The 19001-nt window shown below is 40.7% G+C and overlaps 1 long non-coding RNA gene across 1 annotated transcript; it reads left to right on the top strand.

Moving 5' to 3' along the window:
• Positions 1-289: 289 nt before the first annotated feature.
• On the top strand, positions 290-14813 carry LOC116065746. The gene is made up of 2 exons (XR_004108804.2): positions 290-521; positions 14140-14813. It is a non-coding gene; the product is annotated as an uncharacterized LOC116065746 (long non-coding RNA).
• The last annotated feature ends 4188 nt before the right edge of the window (positions 14814-19001 follow it).

Here is a 19001-nt window from a genome sequence, read left to right as displayed (position 1 = left end):
AAATGGCGCCATAGGAGGTTCGCGGTCCGAGGAGAAGCTTACCCCCTTGAAAAAAAACAGGAGTGAGTCGGATCATTGACGTATGGCACTCGATTCTCCCGGTTAAGTGACAAGAGTCGGGTTTATTAACTTAACCGGCTCTTCGGTCAGTTCGTCAACACTAGCAGCTAACAGTCGTGCGCAACGCGCAGTTTGGTAACTTTAGTTAGTTTTAAGGGAAGTGCAGCCAGGTTAGCCGCATTTGTTGTTTTCACTAGCTTTGGAAAAAAAAAAAAAAATTAAAGTTAACTTTAAAACGTGGACGTTTAAACTAGCGCCGTGGGGAGGGACAGTCAGCTGTAAACGCCAGCAGCAGCTTTCACCGAGGACTTCACTGGAGGTCAGTGCTAATTAGCCGTTGTGGCTACTGCTTCGGACGGGGAGCGACTCCGCCGCCGGACCTGCGTTGCCACACAGACGGATTGCTTGCTAAACCTTGCCTGCAGCTGTCTCATCAGCCCAGCTCGTCGCGGATCGGATGTGTGAGTAACAGAGGTGTTTCTATCAGACACAGTGTGTGTCTCAGCTCATTAAAGGATCAGCTGATTTATTTCTTCATTATGTGAACCAACTTAAGGGCCACCAACGTTAAAAACCCAAGCGCTTTGTTAATATTCTGAACATTTAAAAAGGTTGCACCTGGTTAAACCCACAATTATAATTGCATTGACTGTTGATTGTGGTACAATTTATTTCATGTTAAAGTAAACTGTTTAATCATAATCTGAAGCATTGGTTAACTCTGTTGTGTTTTTGTGAGACAAAGAAAAGAGTTTATTTAATTTAAAAAGGTGCCTACGTAAAAGTTACTCATGCCTATAAATAACAGATGCTGGTAAAGGGAGATTTAGTCAATTCACCATCAACTGCCAAGCTCTCAGGATCCTGTTCAGTAAAACACATTAGTAACCTCATCTAGTATTATACTTTCAGCGCCAGGAAGGGGTTACGTTTGTATATTTATTTCAGTAAAAGTACTAACAATAATAGATGAAACAGATACACTTAGAATATGTTTGTTTCTTAAAATGGAAAATAAAACACCCTTTGTTTGTATACTGCATTTTTATGTCGATTGACCTAGGGGTGTCACGATACCAAAAATTCAGTAGTCGGTGCCAATACCAGTAAAATAACACAATGCCAATTTCAATACCACGGTAAAAAAAAAAGGATTTTTTTAAGATTCCATGTATTTTAACTTGAAACATGAACTTCTTTAGTAAAATATTTCAAAAATGTCATAACAAGACATACAAAACATGTGCAATAGAGCATAGAACAACATAATAAAGTGCAATTAATGGTCATAGTGCAACAACTAGTGTCCCCAGACACATTCCAGACTTCCAGGCATCTTTTCAAAAGGTACTGTGCAAAAACAACAACAGTAAAAAACAGTGTTTCTAACAGTTGCGTGACCAGAGACGTTACAAACCACGGGTAAATATTGGAGATGTATTTGAAAGATGGAGTCATTTCAACATACGTGTACTCACATTGAATTATATAGCTAGAGTACCCGAGTTGGTTACTCGCAAAAACAATTGAGACACAGCCAGTAAAGTGATCCCGACTGGTCCTGGCTAACCGTGGCTAACGCCGCCAGGCTAACTGCTCGCTAACGTTACCGGAGGAACAGCAAGCGGCCACGGCTGTTTTACAACGTGTAGCCTGTTCAGCGCCCGTAGCCGACAATGGTGAGTTATTTGAAGCCAAGAGAGGGGGGTGCTGTAAATCAGGAAGAGAGGACTGTGAGTTTGCAGTGAACATGCCATTTTTTAGGTCGGGTAGAATCTAGCTCCGTTGACTCTCGTTCATAGTTTTTCGAAATTCTCTGATATGTCCCATGTACCGGAAGTAGAAGGACGTGACTTCGGCCACTTGTTCGTGAACTCCTACTTCTGAATGTATCGACTGAAGACTCTCTGAAGCGTATACTGCCCCCTTCAGTTCTGGAAAAGGCGCAGCAGAACAGATGCTGCTAACACTGGCATCGGCGCTAACGGTGCGTACGGTGCTTAAAAAAAAATGGGCATCGTTTGTGTTTTGTCATTTTAGAACTGGAAGGTATTGCAAGTATCGGTTCTCGTGACTTCCCTAGATTGACTAAAAGCATAGCGCACTGTCTATATGTTTTAGGTGTTATATAATTGGTCTATGCCACAGTTTTTTTTTTTTTTTTTTGAGGTGGGGGGGTGTTGAAAGGCTCAGGCTTAAAATGAAGGCATTACAACCGTTCTATAACGCAGTTTGCCCCGCCTGATTACTCCAAATCCTTTTTTCTTAAATTAAATTATAAAGTTACTGATCTCTGTACATTAGAGAGTTGTAATGTTGTTTTTTTTCTTTTAAATCAGACACATTTAGATAAATTCTACTGAAGTTAAAATGTTGATGTGATGTATCTACATTTCCCAAAGATGCATCTTAAAAGCAAACAGCGCAGAGAGATAACGATAGAAACCCAAACAATGACTAATGATCCATCTCTGTACGCAGCAACATGAGCACGAATGAAAACTCTTACAAGATGCAATAACAGTTTGTCTCGGTGTGGCGAAGAAATAAAGACAAGGATAGTAAATACACACTGCATGTGGCCATATGGCTAATGTTTAGTGCTGTTTTTTCACATCATTAACCTGCAGCATTTAGCTACAGCAGGACAGTACATGTGGGTAATTAGCAGTGACGTCCAAATGAAGCTTCATGAACCATTAGTTGTATTTGTTGACCCAACTAGATGGCGGTCTTTGTTTAGAGAAAAAGGCTGAAAGGATGGCAATTCAGTGTGCTTTCAACACAGAGAGAGACAATTATTGGGCTCAGAAAATAAAGAAAATGCTTCACGAAGCTTCATTTGGACATCACTAGTAATTAGTGCTCTGATATTTTCTTATTTAAAGACAGACTGTGCATCACAGTCTACATGCTTTACTTTACTTTAAGACTTGGTGAATGCAGTAATGAGCATATCACAGAGGTGTACAGAAATAGTCAATCCGAAAATAGAATTTTGAATTAAATTTGAATTTTGTTTGTTTTGCACAATAAAATCAAGGGAACAGTAACACAAGAAAACAAAATAATATATAAAAAAAAGATTGCGCAGGTTAGATTTTTTTTATATATATATATATATATATATATATATATATATATATATATATATATATATATATATATATACACCTAACCATATCCCCTAAGGAAGAGAAGAAAAAAAAATATATATATGTTTTATATAATGAGCAATTACAAGTCCTAAATTCTACAAATTGAACACAAGTAAGCACTGAATTTGAAAAAAACAAGCATATTGTTGGCGGCATAAAACAACAAAGGCATAAAATAAATTACCAGAATATAGATACAATGTTGATGTGTGGACTTGTATGTATGTGTGAGTAGTGAATAGAGCGTTCAGCATACAAAATGGTGTGTTTTTCCAGAGCACTCATGGGGCAAATTTCCTGCAACATCTACAAAGTTTGACATAAAAAACCACGGAAACGTAACTTTTAATAACAAAATGGATACCAACTGTATAACTGCCTGGCCAATGTATATCTAGTATCAACCCAGTAGCAGCAGCAGTCAGATCTACCAGTCCCCCTGAGACAGTAGCAGAGGTTAGGAGACTGTCTCCCAGATGCAACTTGGGTCAGAGTAGTGCTGCCTGTATGTCCTGTGTCCTGCAAGCATACCCTCTGGCCATGTCTGACAGCCCTCTGAACTACTTGTGGAATCTGCTGACAAACACAAAGGATAAGTTTGAGAAATGGGACACAACTTGGACCAGAAAGATGGAATTGCAGGCCTTAACCGCCCGCAGAGACTCACTATGGAAGGTTTACTGCATTTCAGTTGCGTCATTGTTAACGTCAAGGGCACATAACTGCACTCTAACAAAAATCACCCCTTGCCATGCTTATTCATTCATTTTCTATACATGCTAATTAGAGTTCAGTGGCACCGCTGGAGTTTATTCAAGCAGACAACTGGACAGAAGACAGTGAAACATCCTGGACATGTTTGAATCATAGCTATACCACTTTTATTTCTTTGAAAGAAACAATAATCAAGATATTTGTATTGCCCTATAATTCCCTGATGAGGGTGATAGATCTGTTAATCAACATCAGGGTCTCAGCTAGCTGACTGACGACTGGTCAAAGAAAGAAATTGATGAGAAAAAGATGGTTGGAGCTTTGTTGCTAGACTATAGTGTATCATTTAATTCAATAACTAGTGCAAATTAGTTATTTAAGTGGTCAGTTGAGGCTGGTTCCAAAAGGAAGTCAATCCCCATAGACCCCCGTGTTAAAATGCCCAACTCTACAGCAGAAATAAACATGTTTACAGCCTGGTTAAAAAAAAAAAGGGTCTGGTTCCTATAGCTAAGTTCCCCTTCTTGACAGCTGTCCGCTCTGCTAGGCGTCACCGTTACCATAGCTCTCGGCCATGTTCGTGGTGTTGGTGCCTTTAGAGAATTGGTCATGCAGATATAGGACACATTTTTGGATTAGCCGAGAGTAGGCAGAGTCGGGCACTGGCAAGATGGTGTTGGCCCACTTTGGGCTTAATTTTGGCTCTTCAGAAATCTACAGAGACCCTTCCATATTTTATGCAGTCTATGGTTGATATTTACCTGGCAAGGGTCTCTTGTGAGTCTGTCAGGAGAAAGGTGCAGATAGGATATGATACAGGATACCACTCTATGCATAAAACATGTCATGGAGCATTATAACATGAGACACCATCAAAACTGCTCTATATTCTTATGCAAGGATGAGAAGATGGATATGAATTGCCAGCAATAAGTGTTTTTCTTTTAAAAAGCATGAAACATTGAACAGTCAAACACATTTTTCACAAAAGCTATAGTTATAATAATAACAAAACACTACACTCTGTAAACTGAAATTTCTGATATGCCTCAGTTCAATAGCAGCATCTACATATGGCACCTTCTACCATCATGTTAAACATATTAACATATAAGTATTAAAAGATAAATGAAAACTCCACTGAAAATAGGACATTTCTGGAAACAATCTGTAATATGTACCATTATTTCAGCATTTAACTTATGAAAAAACAGTTAACATAATAATAAAAAGTTACACCAAACATTTAACTAAATATTGCACATTCGAGTAATCGCGGTCTTCACGATTGGCTAATTGCATTCTTTCAAATCTCGATTTTGATTTGAAAACGATTTAATCGTTCAGCCCTAATCGTTTCCTAATCTTAACCAAGTAGTTTAAAAGAATCAAACCATAAACCAGTCCCTCCAGGAATTCGCAATGTCGCGATCGTAACAATGCACGCAAATTCAACCAATCACCGTGAATTCGGTGCGACTCGCAATTTTGACCAGTCACCGCAACTTTACCACAAATTTGACCAATAACCGGAGTTTCCCGCAACCAATCCCAGCAGTCCCACGTGCCAGACTTTTCCTCAGTATGTGACGCTGAAGAACCACTGACCAAGTGGGAGTGAGAACGGGTTTACGTGTGTGACTTGAACATCTCACATTTACCAACAAAACGTACGGCGAAAGACCGTTTCAGACCGTCCTGCCAACCTGTATACATCTTAACATCAAAGTCCTCTGTAACGCTTTCTCACTCGAAAGTTGCTGAAAGTTGCTGTTGTTTCAATCCTGTTGGCTCTCTGCAGCGGGCGGGGCTGCTGCTCGGATCCCCCCGTGACCGTCACACGCACACAAACACACGGTGGATGCAGGAGACGTACACGATGACCTAAATTGGGTACAGCTACGCTGGTTGTTGTAAGTGCAATGATAAGTTAAAGTCCAATAAGTAACATTACTTTATCAAACTGTATGAATGTGTGTCCCAGGCCAGGCCAGGATAGGAAATTAACTAACAATGGAAAGATTGACAAGCCATTGACAGATATGTTCAAATTTCATTCATTCAATAAATTATTATTTTTTGTTTTAAATCCACCAGCCTTTTTCATATTATACCAACATTTGCAGCATCCTGAGCCTTTTTGGTAAGATTACTCAGCCCAGAGTAGTTTTATTCTCCCTGAAATAAGTTTCCTTTTATTTTTAAAGAATTATACCAAAAAAAGCAAAAAAAGCAAAGCTCCCGAAAAATCTGGCATTTTGGGCCGCAACAATCTTTTAAAATAAAAAAAGCTGTGAAATCCTGGAGGGACTGATAAACACAGCGGCAGCAGTCATGAATTTTGTATTTCTTACCATGTTCAATATTTAAATATCTAATAGTGTGTTTATACAAAGTTTAAAAATATGTAACAAGTATGCAAGCGAGAAAAACAATGCATCAGTCTCTTTCATGAACTTCACTTGAACTCTGGAATCCAGCTGTGATTTCCTTTGTCTCAAAGTCTGATAATAAATGATTGATTGACAGCGTTAATGGCTCACATTAGATTGTGTGCATTGCACATCTGTCTTTATTCTCCTCTCCTTGGGAACCAGCTGGTCCCAGACATGCTGGAAAAACTGTGCCGGGCTGAAACACCAGGGGGCCGCGGGACATCGACTGCCTCTATTGTGAAGTGTTATCCCACAGCAGCCTACAGTATATCTTGGTGTTGTGAATGTACTTGTGGTGTCTTTATGTTCTACAAAGCAACTTTTCCTTCCACCAGTTTTCAGTGATGCATAAAATATTGAGGTATTTCATAACTGAGAAGAGCAGGTCACATTTGGATTTTAAAATCGTTTGCAGCCATAATGCTCTCAAGTAAAGTTCAGCATTTCTTGGCAGAACTGGGACAAATGTTGAGGAAAGTATTTTTTTGGCACACTGTGAGCAACCCAAGAAACTACTGCTACAGCGAGTGTGTGCTATTTAGAGACATCCCAAGAAATGACAAAAGGCTTGGAAGGATCAGTTTAAATCTATGCCCTAGATGATGCTACTTAGCTCTGCCAGCTAAGTCATTTATCAAAGGTCAATCCTCAGTCATCTGAGGGCTGTTTAAAAAAAACAAAAACAAAAAAACAATGACAAATGAGCTATTTTTGGGGTTATTGAAGCAAGTCAATAAAGCAGTTGGAGAGGTCCCAAAATGGCAAATAAGAAGCACTAATGAGCAACGGATTTAAAAGTCAATGAGCTATCACTGGCTTAGTCTGTCGCTGTGTGTTTAGGAATGAACCTGTAAGAAAACGGCACTGTGGGAATGGTGAAATATAAATATGAAAAGAAATTCTTGATCATAATTTAAATTATTCAAATAGATTTTTATTCATATTATCGTTTGTAGTGCCCATGTCCGAATGAAGCTTTGTGAAGAATTTTCTTTAGTGGGATTGGCTCTCTCTGTTTGCCACAGTGCAGAGTAGATGAAATTCACAGTTCTGTAGCTGAGGCCTATCCACATGTCAGTCCCTCCAGAAAAACGCAATTATGCGATGACATAATTCAATGCATAATCAGCCAAAGTCCGCATATTTATGCGGGGGCGGCATTTTTTCAAATACGCTGCACTTTCGCCGCATAACTTGCCGAATATGCGGGGCTTGCATGATTTCATAATCCCCGCATTTTCGTTGCAAAAAAGTCACATATATCTTAGCAGAGAGTTGAAAAATGTTTCAAAAAAACTTCACACAAGAGCAGCCGTTTTCCCCTGTTGCCATGGGAACGTTAAGAAGTGACGTAATTACGCGACGTGAACATCATCGAAAAGCTGCAAACCACGCGATGAAGCCACGATGAAACCACAGTTTTTTTGCAAGTTCCCGCAATTTCATCGCATAAAATTGCATAAATATCCCACATATTCCATCGCATTTTTAAGAAAACGTGCCGCATAATCAAGGAGTTTTGCCGGCAACAATCACCAAAAAACTCTGCATTTTTCTGGAAGGACTGACATGTACACAGGTATTTTTTTTTAAACCTGGTTTTTGCCATTTTTCGTTCTCAAAAAAATACCCTTGACACAAATACTGTTTTAAAAAAAAACATCTCCCTTCCTCAGCCGACCGTTAATTTGCTGTGTTAAATGACGCTGGGCGTTTTTTCTGCTCAGAGTTGAAGTTTTCCCAGCAGGCAAAACGCTTCAGACTCATGAAAAACAGCCCCAGGCTGCTAAAACATGCTCTGTCTGATCAGAATTAGAACATTTGCCTTGGTGAATAGTGCATACATAAACAAACATATAAAACAGAAACAAATACAAAATAACTGTTTTGGAGAAGAAGAAAAAAAGAGACTGACCGGGGCCTAACTGTACATGTATGTTTAAAGATGACCATTAGACAACTTTAGCCAGGCTTTAGTTTTCATTTTGTGTTTCCTGTTTTTGCCACACTGAAGGCCCTGACACACCAAGCCGACGTCGTCGCCTTTGTCTTGGTCAGAGATTTGCACTGGAACACACCGCAGAGACTACAGCCGATGACCAAGCGCCACTTACGTTCTGCGCTTGCGTGAAAGGAAATAACTCTCCGTACCAGCAGGCGGCGGTAATCTATTCGTCATTCAACAAGGGAAATCGGATAACGTTGCTATGATAACCCACAACACTGGTTACCGAAAATTAGCCAAACAAAATTGTCACTCATCTGGCGATAGCAATGTGCTTTCCTGCGATGTGACAAGAGCGTGTGAATTAAACATTAAGTTGTTACATTTTACTAATTCAGAGGCTGGCTAGTAAGCTAGCTTGCTTGCGAGGGGGTTAATTGTTTATCGGTGTAGAGAGCGAGGTCTGTTACGGCCTTTATGTTAAATATCACGGTATAGGATATTATTAACGTTGGTATATTTTGTAATGTCTAAGTATGTAGAGATCTTTCAAAAGACATGTTATTGTTGGAATAAATATACCTACATAAGTAGTTACGTATATCTTGATTCATGTTGAATCGGCCAAAAAAAGGCAGACGAAGGCAGACGGATGGCGACGGTGCAGGACACACCGCACAAACTAGGGCGACGGTCGGTCACAGTTGCCTTGGTGTGTCAGGGCCTTAACTCTGTCATTTCAGACTCTGCCACGCCCTCCTGCTCTGCATTAACTGTTGATTACATTCACCTGGCCTACCCCACCCCCATACTCACCTGCTCCTCATCAGCTAATCAGCCCCTCAGTATATGTACCGGTTCGTTCCCTCAGTTCTTAGATTGTCTAGTCTGTTAACCTAGTTTCCCAGTGGTCTGTCATTCTGATCCTGCCTGTTTGTGTTTAAACCTGCCTTTTTAGTCTTTCCCCTTTTGCCTTGCCCTACTGGATTTGTTTGCTATGCTGATTGACCACCTGGTTTGACCTCTGCTTACTTATTAAACACTGAAAGAAGAAAGGAAAAAAAAAAAAAAGGCCAAAAAGCTCAGTTTTTAAAAATACCCATGAAAGTGTGGACTAGGCCTTAATAAGATTAGGAAGAGTTTACACTCCAGCAACCCCAGCCAAATTAGTCATCTGAAATAGTGTTATGTTCGCCTGACAAACACGTCTACACAGCGCATGTAGTGTGAGCAGCAGGTTAGCAGCAGCTTCAGTGCTCTGTCTGTGTCTACATAGGATGCTTTCAGGCACATAATTGAGAGTAGCCTCAATGTGTTTTGGCAGTGCTCACAGTCAAGGGGACTCATGTATAAAAGACAGCTTTGCAGCTTTCATACCAGAAGATGTACCTACGCGCAGAAATATTCACATGTATAAAACCGGGCGTACATCAGGTCCCACGCACCTTTCCTTTATATGTCACAATCGACGTGAAGTTGAGCGCACGGAAATGACTATAAATGTGCCCCCGACTTCATTCCTTGTCCAATCACAACGGGTAATCTCACTGCGGACGGAAAAAAAACTTCACCGACTGTGAGACTGAGGTGGGGGAAAGGAAAACATGTTCTGTTTGGAGGTTTGTCATCTCCCATGAGCAATAAAAGAAAATCCCCAGAGTGGCAAATGGTGACCGGGCAGTGGCAACAATTTAAAAAAAAAAAAAAAAAGGTTTAATGTCGAAGTGGAAATCAAGAAAAGGGTCGCGGTGCCACACCAGTTGCCAAACAACATACGTGTCAGTGTCAGTCCAAATTACGCACAATAAGCAGTTTGAACCCACTGATGTTTGAATTTGGGAAAATTTGACGTGCGTGAGCATTTAGTTACTTACCATGTTTACCAAATGTTATCAAGTGACCTAGTTGTTGTTGAATCAGTGGTAACATAGTGCAACAAACGAAAGCAGGGGGAAACCTCCCCTCCTAAGTGTCATGGCTTCTCTGTTTCTGATCCCCACAGGGCTGAAACCCCAGATCAAGCAGCGTGAGTGTTTTTTCATCTTCCAAGGCTCTTCCCTACCCCTGCTCTTATAAGAATAAATTGAGCTGCCTACCAAGGCCCTTTCTAAGGCGAGCCTAGTAATGGTGCAGCGGGGGGGATATTGCTTTTTCCATACAGTGAAACTCCCAGGTGTATTACTTGCAATGGAAAGGTCAGGTCTCACAGAAGCGCAGATGCAAGGACAGCAAAGAGTGAATGTTTTCAACAAGAAAATGCTTACCAGTGCAAATGATGCTGAAAATGTTTTTCTGCATATTCCACATCTGGATAATAACGGCATAAATAAAAAGTTCACAAGCAGTTTTATCAACGAATAAAAGTAAAAACATTTATTCTAGAAACATGCTTAAAAGACGGACTAATTAACTTGAGCCATGTTTTAGTATCAGTTCAACCTGTCAATCATTTAGAAGTGTGTTTTCCAGTTTCTGGGTAATAGAAGAATAACTGTATAGTTGGCATGAACTGTAATAGCCACAATGAGCTGAAGAAAAAAAAAAAAGATCAACAGAAAATACAAGGGGAAAGACATTTGAGCACAATCCACACTCTTGTTGATTGACATGCCATCACTGGAAGGTGCAGTGCTGCAACCTCTTGTCATTTCAAACTATTTTAATATCATATTAAAATGGGTCAAATGACTGAGCCTGTTAATAAAATCTCAGATTTGGATAGTGTAATAAACAGTTGCTATTCCACAAAACGGACGCAAAACATGACTTGGTCCTTGAGAGTCCGCCAACATTCACTATTCTTCTTCCATCTGAACGCTCTGTTTGCTTTCCAGTGTCAGACGTCTCGCACTAATTAAGTCACGCTGAGACACGGGTCCATGGCGAGTTATACAGCTGAGCGCTACAGATTAATCATGTGGGGGATCGGCGGGGGAAGAGGGTTCAACCCGCCCCCACACCACCCCATTTCCCCTGCGTTAGCACACCTTTTTGATCTCACCTGGGTCCTATTTCACTATTTCGATTTAGCCATGGGCAGTGGAAGCTCTTTTTTTCCCCCTTCAGATTCCCAGGGATGAGAGGAAGTGTGCTTTTTAAATGGAGCCTTCTGAGACTCCCAGTGGATTGGAGCCATGGGGCTTGCACATCACAGTCTGTCCCATGATTTTCTCTGAGTTATGATATCAGAGCCTGACCTCTCAAGCAGCCACTCTAACTGCGAGATATTGTCGCATTACGGAGCCAATGGGTTCAGCTGGTCATCTGGATTTAGATAAAAAACCTGCTGTATGGTGAGGTTGCATCAAACTGAGACAGTGACATTGTATCCAGCATTTCAAAATAAAATGTGAATCTCATTTGGGCCCATATTCTGCTTCCTATGTCTACTTTACACCCCATACTCAGATCATTTTGCAGTGCATGTTGTATGTAATTGGACTTCTTGGCATTCACTCATTTCATCACCTTAACGGGTAACAATTTTGCAGTGTCAAAACTAAATTACCTCCTGCCCCGGCTCACAGAGACACCCTGAATAGGAAGCCACACGTGACAATAAAGTGTGTTTGGTGACACTTCAATTTCTTCCTGTCATCGGTGTCATCGAATTGACAGCAAGCCAGTAGCACAGTGCAGCACAGATGTTAAAAAAAAAAAAATTCAGTTGGTGCAGTGGTCTAAGAATTTAACAAGCTTTAGCAACAACAAGAAGGCAATATGTTTTTGTTTGTAGTTCTTAGGTATGTTATGTTAAAAAAAAAAATCCCTTCCTTAGAGGGAGAAGATTGGTTGGTTGAAAGAGATATTCAGTTTGATGTTTCCTGAGAAGTTGCTGATCACCATTGTTCACTGTAAAATGGGTCCTTTTGTAGTAAGCAAAGCTCAGAAAATGCCTCTAGTAATAGGAAATAAAGAGGAAAAATGGGAGAAAATGCCAGTGACCTGCTGACTTTGCACCAATGAAAAGAAAACACCTGTATTAATCATCAATGCTATAATATAAACTTGCAGGGATTCAGAATCTGCAATTGTTTTTATTTTGTCTTCAGGGCTTGATTTTTAGAGAAAATAGCAGGATAGCGTGCGGTTTAGGGCCGACCTCAGCTCACTGCTGTCATATTTCTACACTGCACTCAAGCAGTGTGGGCCAACTGGAGACTGTCCTCACCAGCAAATCGATAGCACTGGTGACATGGACTTCTTGTTGGCATGCAAATAACTATTGTCTGTGAGAAGCAATGGCCAATGCAGCATTACATTGTTATAATACAGATGATTGGGAGTATAGCTCCTCCTACCACAGACCTAGGTAGGGTTAGGTAGGTCTTTGCCTCCTGTCTCCTACTAGTCTCAGATTACCTATCTCCACAGCGCTGTGTCAGCGCTGGAGTAGGAGATGGGAGAAAAACGTGCTCTGGTTTATTGGCATATCTTTAAACCAATCACAATCGTCTTGGGCGGCGCTAAGCACCCGGCAGAGTCACGGTGCCTCTGCAAAATAGCCTCGGGAAGGAACTTGTTTTGGTGTGACGTGTACGTTCAAAAGTTGTTTTAGTCGTGCCACAGAAAATTCAGATTGGACAGATAGTCTAGCTAGCTGTCTGGATTTACCCTGCAGAGATCTGAGGAGCAGTTAACCATAGTCCTCAGAAATCCACCGGAGTTTAAAATTCCAACACAAAGAAAGCGGAAGGTAACGGACATCTGGCCGAAAAGAGTGAAATCCGGGGGAATTTCCAGCGGCAACGGAGCAATCCCAGAAGTGGAAAGTCGTGGATATAGACTAGTCTTACCCTAATCTTAAGTAGTTTCCAGTTGCCTAAACTCAAACATTTGGACCGAAAGTATTAAACTTGTAGATAACCTTGGTTGTTTGCTTTCTCAGAGAACCGTACTGATATGTTTATTTTTGAAGAAGGTATCTGAGTCTTTAGGAGGGGTGGTCGTCCAATATGGGTCAACTTTGAGGGCCCCCTGACTCCTGAAGGGTTGATCATTCTAGTTAATCAAACCACGTTCTAACCCGCTCTCATATAGGTGAACGTGAAGAAAAAAAAAAAGAAAAGAAAATGTGTGGGCGAGGTCAGAACGTGATCGTTTTCTACTTCTGATTGCCCCATATATAAAATATAAATACAGTAATATAAATTTGTGGTAGACCATAATTGCAAAAGGAATACACTGAAATGTGAACAGGAGGAAATATTTGCTTCAGCATTCTAGTGCATGATGCTTTGTCTGTTCAGCTGTTACTGCTCATGCTAACTAATCATTATTATTCACCATTTTAATTAACTGGGTTAAGGTGGAATCATTGTTTTGAAATTTCAACAGTATGTATACGAACATTTCATGAACCTAAACTGAAAGCTGTGATGCTATGCGACAAAGATGCAAGGACGCGGTGCATTGCTGGCGTGTTATTTTTAGAACGCAGCGTTTTGCACTTTCTGTACATTGCTCTGGTTTGTACCAGCCCGCCGCCTCCTCCAGCTCAACCTCTCCCACGATCATCACTGAAAACAGCAGTGTGCTTCCCCCTCAAGCACCTGCATCTCACTGATGTCTTTTTGAATTCCAAAAAGCATCAAAACGTCCACCCTCCCTCTCAGTTTTCTCATTTCTCTCTCTCTCTCTCTCTCTCTCTCTCTCGCTCTCTCTCTCGCTCTCTCTCTCTCGCTCTCTCTCTCTTCCTCCTCTTCATATCCCTGACCATGCCTCACTCTCGCTCCCCTTTTCTCCTCGCCCCCCTGCCTCATAGTCAGAGACAGATAATCAATATCCATGGCCCGGCATCCCAAGTCTTATTGACTTTGTTTTTCAGGAAGACTCCATAAAGAGTCATCGGGGAGATGTCACTGCCTGTTCCCATCCTCTGGCATTAAAACCTCCTCCGTTGCAGCAAAAGACAAGAAGTTGCGGACAAGCTCTTGCTGCCCGCATGACCACTGGAATACCAAATAACCGTGAATGGAGGCAGCAGTGCCACTTTCCACTGGCAAGAGAGACAAGGTTCAGCACCATGTGACGAGAATACAAACAACAGCCCGGGTCCTTCACAGATTGAGAAAACACTCCCGTGGTTTTCGGATGTGGGGCTGCAGGATATTTAGATGATTCACATGACAAGCTGCAGGGTGTATTAAAGGACCAGTACGTTTTTCTGCCCCATAGCAGAACATGACCATGAAATATCCATTGATGGTTGATGGGGTTGTTGATCAATACCGATGACCGCAAATTACTGGCACTGAGGTTTTTGTCTTTCACCTGAGTGTCAAGGTTTGCCAGATTTGTTTTGTGGAAGTTCTTGCAGAGTTGTTTGAAGTCTTTCTAGCACGAGACAGATCAGTAAAGGTCATAGAGGACTAAATGTCCCTAAAAACATTAAACAATAGACGTCATCAAACACCATACTGTAAATTCTCAAAAATTCTTGAAGCCCATTTGTGTGGCTCACACGAGCCAATAAAGGTTTGTCCCTAATAAAGACCGGTTAAAAAAGATTTTGAAGAGGTTGAATTGCCTGTAGTATAATGGCTTACATGGTACATTCAGCATAATGTAAATTTCCACAACACTAATTCCATCAGCCTATTAGGAAAGGGAGGGAATATGCCCTTTGAGCTGCTGGAAAGCTTTTAATAGTGAAACATCTGTGCAAGTTTTCAGTTTCAGTGACTGTATCTTAACACTGAACGTGGGGAAAAAAAGGCAAAGTAGAATATACAGCAATTAATTAGTGAGAACAGTATTTCTGTTGAATAAATTAATAAATAAATAACAGCAGCTGTGTACCAGGCTGGATTACTAACCAGGCAAAGTGGGCAACTGCCTTGTGAAATTTGATTAACTGTATATTTTTATTTAAATTTCATCACAAATCAACTAAGGTAGGTCCTGCATTATTACTCAAACAACAAGTCCTCCAAACCATACGACAATATGGGTAGTTATTAAATAGCGCCCCAGCGGTGGCGGAAGCAGGACCTATCTAAACCGGAGAACAACGTAAAGTTGTCAAATGGCTGCAGTTTGGTTATGTTTAGGCACCAAAACTATCTTTAGAAAAAGATCATGGTTTGGGTTCAAATCAGATGTTATTTCACTTCCTGAAAGTTAAGCACATGACGCTGAACGTGACATTTAAGTTAAAAAAAACAACTTTTAGTTTCAAACGGGACTCAAATCCCGCTATTTTCTAGGCCATTAGAAAGTCTTACAAATATTGAACCTCAACTTTAAAAACTCACTTTTGCAGCGCTTGTGCACATACATTTGGGTATCTGGAGTGCCTATCAACCCACAAACCGTGAAATAAGACAACCCAGTTTTTTGAGGGCTGTTTAGATCAGAAAACATGAGATTAAAAAAGAATACAATGCCCTCCGCCTGAGTATCTCCACTCGTGGCTTGAGAACTACTTTAGCAAAGGTGCGCCATATTTTTATTACAAGCCAATCAGCGTAGATTGGGCTTTTCAAGAAGGGAAGCTCTAACTTGTTAGCCTCGTGAGACCGTCCTGATCTCGCGAGCTCCAGTTTTCAGCGTTAGTTTTGAGGTGGGTTTAGGTGTGACGCAACGAGAAGCGCCTGTTCAGTCTAAACAACATGGTGGCTTCCACGGATGAGATGAGCGTAGCTGTCGCGCAAGTTTTATCCGAATTAGAAAGTATTCCTGCATTGAAAGAAGAGCAAAAAAACGGCACAGGAGGCTTTTCTCGGAGGAAAAGATGTTTTTGCTCTTCTCCTGACTGGTTTCGGCAAGAGTTTGATATATCGTTGATCTGATTGGTTGATTTGGCCCATCTATCACCAACATAGGTGGTGAGAGACAGATGGTTTATCCAATCAGCTAACCAGTATTTTCGCCTCTTCCCAAAAGTTCTCCAACGGAAAGTTCCCAGATGGATATGCCGAGCAAATCCATCTGATGAAGTCAGGTTAATAACTTGTTAACATGGGAGCCGAAATAAAAATGGACACGCCATGCAGCTGACACGCTCACGCCACGCATCCAGTGTGTAGCCGGCCTAAGAGGAAGAGTAGAGTTTGGATGAACAGCGAATTAAAACGGGTGCAGATCAGAAAACAGGTAGTCTTACTAAAATTTAAGTAAATATACTTAAATGGTATAGAAAAATAGAAATGCGTTATATAGAAGCGTAAGGCCTTGTCCTCTCTGCATTTGAGGTAAATAAATTAGGGCTGTCAAAATAACGTGTTAATTTCGATTAATTAATCTGAGAAAAAATAACGCAGATTAATCTATTCCATATTGACGTTTGACCCGGAGCCGTTCTAGCCACCATTGGACTGTAAAATGAAGGAGGAAGACGAGAATGTGCTGCCTGGATCATTAACTGGAACATTTACTTGTAAAAATCTTCTTCCTGCCAACCCTGGCTACCGAAATCTGGTGTCACTGATATGTCTGCACTTCTCTCTGGTGCTCTGAAGACGATACAGGCAACACAAACACCGCTGCATGTGACGCTAACACTATACTCGACAGCAGCTAACGTTAGCCTACCGCTAGCTAGTTAACACTACACTCGACAGCAGCTAACGTTAGCCTACCGCTAGCTAGTTAACACTACACTCGACAGCAGCTAATGTTAGCCTACCGCTAGCTAGTAGCTGGATTAAACACGGTTACAATGCTGACAGCTAACGCTAAACAGTGTAAAGTTTGACTGTGTTTCACTGTAGAGGATTCAACACCGGTATGTAACTGCAACTGCCGTCGGAGAAACAACACAGACGGTGTGTTCAATGAATCTGGTAAACTACAGCCTCGTGGTGCATTTGAAGTTATTGTAAATGTCCTTTTCCCATCTGGTGGTTGTTTTTGTCGTTCAACAGCAATTTACTAGTGAAATAAGTTATTGTTATACATTATTATTAAATCATTTAATTTTGACCATATGGCCTTAGCAATGAACAAGCCGTTCTTTAATGTCACCGACTGTTGTTTAGTACCCTTTTTTTTTCTTTTCTTTTTTTTACTTTCTTAAAAAGTATCGGTTCAGGCACCGTTAATTATGTATGCGATTCATTTCGATTAATTAATCACAGAGTATGTAATTAATTAGATTACATTTTTTAATCGATTGACAGCCCTAAAATAAATGTAAGAATGTATGGAGGTATGTTATGTAGAAAGATTTTTACAGAAATTCATCATCATCATCATGCAACAGAAGCCTATGCAGTGATGATGCAGACAGATGTGGTCACAGAGTACACAGACGAGATAATTCCCAGCATCCTACACATCCCCTATGGTGAACATGTGGGTTAATCCCATTAAGGAAAGGCCACCGCTCATAGCTGTCATAATGATGGGGAATAGACCAAGTGACAAAGCATTCAGGATAAGAGCGTATCATCCTAATTTGCTTTAGCACAAGATGCAATGGATCTATGGAAGGCTTTGACGGATACCTAAAACACAGAACATGCTTCGTTAGCAAGAAGTGTAGGTGTGTGCGCACAGGAGTGGGTGGTGTGGGCTGTGTATGATGTGTTTATCTTGTGTTTTAATGGAGGCCCATGCTGTCAGTCAAACAGCTGGTGGAAGTCTTCATGGTGATGTGCACATTAGGAGATCACTTTTGATTACATCTGTTAATCATCAATCAAACTTCATTTTCCTGCGCTGCCATCGCTTAATTTCACCCTGAGAGCTCATGCATGATGTTTATGTGGCAGACAGAATTTCTTTTGTGAGGACTCGCGTTACAGTATAGCATGTGCTTGACGCAATCCTAGATTGGTGTCTACGGGTGGCTCTGCCATAGCAAATTAAAGCATTACAATCTAAAAGAAGCAGGTAAAGTTTTGTACATTTTTATACCCATACTTTTTGTCATACTGGACTTTGAATGACCTTGTTGTAGCCTGCCTGCCTGCACAAAATCAATAACCTTTTTCCACATAAAAAGTGTGAAGACTGGTGAGAATTTGCTTATTGCATTTGAAAAAAGATTACTTTATATTGCCTGAAACCTATGAGGCTCACCAGTCCAGTTATGAGCCTCCATAAGCCCTGATGGCATTAGTTTATACCTTTTGTTGGCAAGCAGCGGCAGGATAAGATTGCTGTGTATGCTGGGCAATATAGATCCAAAAATATACAGCATAATGTAATATTTTGTAGCTACTATACATAGGAAGGATGATCACAGCTATAGTATTGTAGGATGTATGAGAAAATCATTACTCATTTGACCTCACAGGTCCCAGAGACGCATGGTGGGACAGTAATCCATACAGTAATACATTTTTATTAATGCCTCTAACAGAATCCCATTATTGCTAAAACCTTGTCTAGCCGATTGGAAAATAAGATCAGCTCGATACCAGAAGTTTAGTTGAACTTTACCATGTTGTGTCTCTCTGTTTCAATACTGAGGCAGCTGTCAGCCTGACATGGATCTGTATTCAGTAATGGCTTGCTCTTGCAGGAATCAGTGGTTAATAATTTAGTCTTCAGATAAATATACTTGGAAGGGACAAAATACAATCCTTTTCCATCAAATTATATTAACAAGGGTAAGATGAACAGAATTGGGTGATATCAAGACTAAACAGAAATTTACACATGAGGAAGAGGTATTGCATATATTTACAAGTGATATTTACAAATACAGTATGTTCAGGTTTTATTCCAGAATATTTGGTA

This window comes from Sander lucioperca, chromosome 18 (genome assembly GCF_008315115.2).
Source record: "Sander lucioperca isolate FBNREF2018 chromosome 18, SLUC_FBN_1.2, whole genome shotgun sequence".
Lineage (NCBI taxonomy): Eukaryota > Metazoa > Chordata > Actinopteri > Perciformes > Percidae > Sander > Sander lucioperca.
Note: the sequence above shows the minus strand (reverse complement) of the source record. Positions and strands in the feature narration are given on the sequence as shown.